Here is a 6,000-nt window from a genome sequence, read left to right as displayed (position 1 = left end):
GGGCAGCCCCAGCCTCCCAATTCCTGTTCCCCTCTCTTCCCGTTTCCTCAAAGCGTCTCTTGTGTTTGTTGGGTACTTTCTTCGGGGTCTGCTACACAGAGCTGCTGCCCTGGTATTGGTAAGAGAAGCCCGAGAGGATGTGTTCAACTACCAGCAGCATGTGGATACTGCCCGAGCCTCTGTCTCCTCAGAACTGCTTGTTCCCATGCGCCTGCCTCAGGAACTGGCTTGCACAGGAGCAGGCCCTGTTTGCCACTTCCTGCTTTAAATTGAGCCTGTAATACTGAGGTCGCTTAAGAGAACAAGTCCTCTGTGTTCAACCAAGTCGCTGCAGGGTTTTTGCAAGGTTCTGCAAACAGCAGGACTCCATCCAGGAAGTCCTCAGAAGGGCGGTCCCGGCTTACTGATGTCACTGGCAGATTTACGGCTCTCACTGTGGGCAAAGGCTCAGCTCTGCCCCCTGCGGGGCTACAAGTTCAGTTCTCCATTAGTTGGGAAAGCAGTCAGGGCTGCTTTGGAGTGGGGTCACTGTCCAGGACGCCGATAATGAGGCCCACCCTGGAGAGGTCGATAGGGCTGATATGGCCGGCTGTCACCAGGTTGTTCTGGTTGTTGGCTCTCTCGTGTCTGTCTTTCAAATGACCAACCATAAAGTTTGTGATAAAGATGGGGAGCTAACTGGGACAAAGAACAGATGGTGAAGAGGAAATTGACACCACAAGGCAGAGAACAGCCCAGCAGCCCGGGCTTGCAGGGCTTCCGGACTTTTCTATCTGCCTGTGGCCAGAAATGTTGCAGAAGACCCAGGCTGGGGCAGGAGACTTGGGCTTTCTGAACACTGGACCATGGTAAGGAAAAGGTTCGGTGGATTGACTTCCCAGGGCCTGTATCCCTCTGCTCTCAAGTCCATGGCTTCCCCCCCTGTTAGGGAACCTTTTCTTCTCATCTCGTGAGGGTGCGTCTGTTTTTCATTTGTCATCTCTGTGTCTGTAGAGAGCCAAGGGCCAGCTGGGTTCTGGTATTGTCGTTTCTGTGGCCCACCGCTGGATTTGCTATTCTATAATAAACCTTCGTCCTTCCTCGCCTGCCTAGGGGAATCTAGAGCTGTGTCAGGGATCGTCTCACTACCGATCCGTTGTAATGAAGAGCTGCCAGCTGGTATCTGAACAGGAAGGAGGAGGGCGGACCAGAACTTCCGGGCAGGAAGAACGGTGCAGGGGAAGGAAGCAGAAGCAGGGGGATCCAGAGTGGACACGGACGGAACAGGTACTGACTGCAACAGAGCAGAGTAAGGTGTAGAACTAGCCATGTGGCGGCCATAAGCTTCAGTGATAGCGGAAGATTGTCCTAGCAAAAGGCCTACGCTTTAAACCATAGTAAGAGTCTCCTGTCATTACTTACACCAGTGGCAGGTCACAGGAAGTTCTGCCCCCCCCCCCCCCCAGGGCTACTTAGGCTGTTAGCTGGAAAGAACAGGGACCCACCTCAGCCTCCAGTGGCAGGTGAACACAGCTGGGCTGGGCCTTGACCTTATTGCGGTGGCAAGGACCTGGAAGCTAGTAGTATATATATACCTCAGCTCTAGTTTGAAAGTCTCGGAACCAGAAAAGCCCTGATATAACGCAGTTTATAGTTGAACCCCAGGAACTCAGGACTGCTGGGGCACTCCAGTCCTGACACAATGGCCGTATGAGGAAGGTGCGTCTCCGAGTGCCGAGCCTGTCTCAGAGGGCAGGGCTGCCCCGGAGACAGAGACACACCCAGAACAGAGCTCCACCGGCTTTCTAGGGATTCTTATCCAGTCAGGCCCATACTGACAAATCTCCATTCACGACTTTGGGCAATTGACCCAAAGTCTGAGCCTGGGCAAGTCAGCCGTTCTGGTTGTCAGGAGAGTGCGGTGATGAAGCCGGGTAGTTTAGGCAACTCCCCTTGGCTCTAGAACATTTCTAGGAAGCACACGGGTGTAGAAGAGGTCTGGCTGTCAACGGGAGACCTAAATTCACTGCCTTTGGGTTTGAACTTTTTTATGGTGTCCATGAAAATAGCCCACAGCATTCTAACCTGTATGCTCTCTGCTAGTTTCTACGTGGGCTTTCCCTGTAACTTGCAGTAGGACCCAGGGGGCGCCAGATGTGCATGGCCCAGGGCAGGGAACAAGGCTCACCAGCCTGCCCTATGAGGATCCTCTAAGTGCCAAAGGTCAGGGCCACCTATAATCTGTGTCTTGCCAGAGCCTGGTACAGCTCAGAAGTAACAGCTGAAGCCCAGTCTCTCATTGGACAGAATAAAAAGCCAAATTTAAGCCATCCAGAATCTGTCAATGTATTATGTCATTCCCCCCACCCCAACCCCGTACCCTTAACAATGCGTAAGAAAACCAGGGTGTGTGCACATGCATGCAGGTGTCAGAGGAGGTCAGAAGAGGGCAGTGCATCTCCCGGGGCTAGAGTTAAAAGTGCTGCTAACCATGGGTGCCGGGAGCCAAGCTAGGCATTTTCTGAAAAAGCAGTCAATAAAATCTTGATCCTCCTGCCCCCACCTCCCCAATTCTGGGATTGGATGGGCGGAGGAAGGGGGAGATTTGGTTGCAGAGTGGGATTAACTGGGCCTCTCCAGGAAGCACTTTTCCACATAACAGTGGAGCAGACTGTCCCTGATGGGGCTTGGGTTTTCACTCCTACCTCAAGTCTAGCATTTGAAGAGTACATGAGTTCTCCCTGCGACCCCACAGCTACCTAGGGACAGAAACCACAGTGGGTAATCCAGAAGCCTGGGTGCTCCTGGACCTGCTACCAGCTAACTGCTCATGCGGTCTTGGTTAGGTCACTTGGCCTCTCTGAGGTTCTGTGCTCCCAACCACCCCTAGCCACCCCACCCCACCCCCTACCCCCCACAGCAGCTGAGCATGGTCAGAGATGACATCATCACTCAGCTTCCACCCCTGGGTAGCCTAGGCCTGCTGCAGCCTCCAGAACAGGAGAAAATAGTCCCAGACCTGTGGGGAGACCAGCGCAGGTGTGGCCCCATAGGAGTGGCCAGGTCAGTGCCCCGACTGCTTCAGCAGCCCTGAGAACACCAGTCTAAGAGACAGCCACCACTGCAGTGCACACTGCTGCCTGGAAGCCTAGGGAGTACACTGGGAAGTGGGAGAGGGTGCAGCTAGCTGGCTGGGGCCCAGTTACAATGGACAGGACGGGCACACATTGCTTTCCAAAGAGCAATTCCAGGGGCCCTTCATGGAAGGAGCCCCTGTGGACACCAAGATAATGGAGGGTATAGACCACAGAAGCAAGCAACCTCACCAAGGATGATAAGGGGTGAAGCAGGAGTTGCTTACGTGCGGGAGGGACAGAAGCCCACTGGAGGAGGGGGCACGGTGCAAAGACTGCTAAGTGAACCTAGTAGCCCAGTAAGACAGCCCTAGTTCAGCTTGCGGGTACAAGCCCTAGAGCTCCTAACCATGGTGGGAGCCTGTGTCACAAACCCAGGAAGTGGGTGAGGGTGGCATTTTCTCCCAACTGCATGGCTCATGGGAGAGCACAGCAGAGAGGCCTGAAGGCCGTCTTGAGCAGGGCCTCTTGATTCCCTACTTGGTTGGGAAAGGTTGGGTGTGCATGAGGGGGTGGGTGAATGAGGCTGCCTAGGGCCCAAAAGGAACAGTGAGAACTAAGGCCTGGTAACCTAGCTTGGGTACCAAAATGGGGTGCAGAACGCTTTTGTGCTCCATGGAGGGTGGGTGGAAGGGATTGTAGGTCCCCTAAACCTGACCATGGGATTCTTGGCAGTGAGCCTGCCTGTCTAAGGGCTGTAGTCATAACGTCCCAGTGGCTTTCCCCAGTACCCTGGAAAGAAGGCAGATCAGAACAGAACTGAGTCGCAGCTCTCTGGAAGGAAACCAAAGGTGAATTGACATTTTCCCAGGATCCCAATGCACACCCTCTCCACTCACAGAGCACCCTTTCTAGGGAGGAGCCCATGGACACAGCTTCAACAACAGAAAGCTCTCCTTAAAGATACGTTTTTGTCAGGGGCTCTGAAGGCATCCGAACCTCCTTGCCCGCCCCTCCCCACCCCAATGCTACACATAAGGAGAGAGAAGTAGCTCCCCTCTGGGGCAAGCCCTGAAGAAAGGTCCCTTCCCTGGCCTCAGGGCCTGGCACAACAGATCAGTGAAGGGAAATCAGATCAGTGAAGGTTTGATGGATGGCTACGGGATGGAGAAGCCAGAAGGAACTGCCAAGGGCCCAGACACTCCCAAGGGAAGGTGTTCACCTCCAATCTGGTTTTCTGCTGTCAGCAGCACACAAGAATGTTTTCCGCTTTGCAGATATTGTCTGGCCTTGTGTGTGTGTTTTATTATTTTTATCCTCTCTCTCTCTCTCTCTCTCTCTCTCTCTCTCTCTCTCTCTCTGTGTGTGTGTGTGTGTGTGTGTGTGTGTGCAGATGTTCAAGAGCTACAGGTGGTTGTGATCCACCTAATGTGTGTGCTGGGAATGGAACTCGGGACTTTGGAAAGAACAGTTCTTTTAAACAGAGTCCTCTCTCCAGCCCCGAAATAACTTCCTTAGTATGAGAGTCCCAATCACACCCTTTGATCCTATTTCTCCGCTGCCACCACCCCCACCCCCACCACCAGGAAGCTCCATGTCAATGTCACATTTCTTTCCCTCCCGTCTTTGACATTTGTACAGGAAATGCTCTTTGCTTTGGCGAATCCTCCCTTCCCCTTAATCTCTTGCAACCGAACTCAGGGCCTTACACAGGCTGGGCAAGCCCTCAGCAGTGGAGGCACAAACACTTCCAGCCTCTCAGTCACTGTCAGTTTTATCATAGCCACCAGTCTCATGTTTGTTTCTCCTGAGACAAGGTCTCACTAAGTAGACCAGGCTGGCCTCACAGAGATTGATCTGCTTCTGCCTCCCGAGTGTTAGATAAGGATGTGAACCACCGCACTCTGCCTGGTGCATTATTTCCTTAAAAATCATTTGTCTTCCATAGGTCCGCGAGGACTGAGGTTTCAGACAGTCAGTGACTTCCAAATCATTACAGCCTGGCCCGAACTCATCTTTAACCAAAATAGGAACCATCAACATCAACGTATTTTTGCCAGCAAGCACTATGAATACCCTACATATGGTGTAAGAATCCCTGCTTTAGGATTTGAGGGACTCTTGGAGACCGACATCTGCACCCTGATGGGCAGTGGAAACGTTTTCCTCGCAAAAAGTTGAAACGCTTGGGGGAGTTGTTTGTTGATGGTCAGGTGAGGTTGGTGAGTAAGGAAAACTCCAGAGCCCAGTGTGTTCAACTTTTGGATCGTTGGTTGTACAATGGGCAGGTGGATATTGTCCTGGAGAACTGGGCCCCTCCTGCTGACCAATCCTGGCTGTAGGCACTGGTCTCGTGGGTTTGCTGAGCACTCTGCTCCAATGTACGGGTTTTGCCAGGACTCAGAAAGCCCAGACACCAAACAGTGACCACAGCAGTGTGTGTGTGTGTGTGTGTGTGTGTGTGTGTGTGTGTGTGTGTATGCACAAGTGTAACTCAGGACTGCCTGTAACTCCAGTTTTAGAGGGTTCAGCGCCCTCTTCTGCCCTCCATGGACAATGCACCCACATGTGTTCATGAACGCATGCCTGAATACACAATGTACTTAAAATGATCTCTCTCGGGCTGGAGAGATGGCTCAGTGGGTAAGAGCACTGACTGCTCTTCCAGAGGTCCTGAGTTCAATTCCCAGCAACCACATGGTGGCTCACAGCCATCTGTAATGGGATCTGATGCCCTCTTCTGGTGTGTCTGAAGACAGCTACAGTGTACTCACATACATAAAATAAATAAATCTTTTAAAATGGTCTCTCTCTATATATATTATGTGACATATATATGTTAATCCTTTCAGCAGCTGTCACTGGTGCCTTTGGTGAGGTACAATGCACTGTGCAAAGTGCCCTTGTCATCTTCAAGGTCCTTTCTTCGTCGGAAGAGGCTGGAAGG

General features: G+C 52.4%; 1 long non-coding RNA gene across 1 annotated transcript; it reads left to right on the top strand.

The window, feature by feature from the left end:
* The first annotated feature begins 478 nt into the window (after positions 1–478).
* LOC120103621 (uncharacterized) lies at positions 479–5,860 on the top strand. Its single transcript, XR_015623343.1, has 3 exons — positions 479–848; positions 1,093–1,266; positions 5,002–5,860. It is a non-coding gene; the product is annotated as an uncharacterized LOC120103621 (long non-coding RNA).
* The last annotated feature ends 140 nt before the right edge of the window (positions 5,861–6,000 follow it).

This window comes from Rattus norvegicus, chromosome 6 (genome assembly GCF_021556685.1).
Source record: "Rattus norvegicus strain SHRSP/BbbUtx chromosome 6, alternate assembly SHRSP_T2T, whole genome shotgun sequence".
Taxonomy (NCBI): Eukaryota; Metazoa; Chordata; class Mammalia; order Rodentia; family Muridae; genus Rattus; species Rattus norvegicus.
Note: the sequence above shows the minus strand (reverse complement) of the source record. Positions and strands in the feature narration are given on the sequence as shown.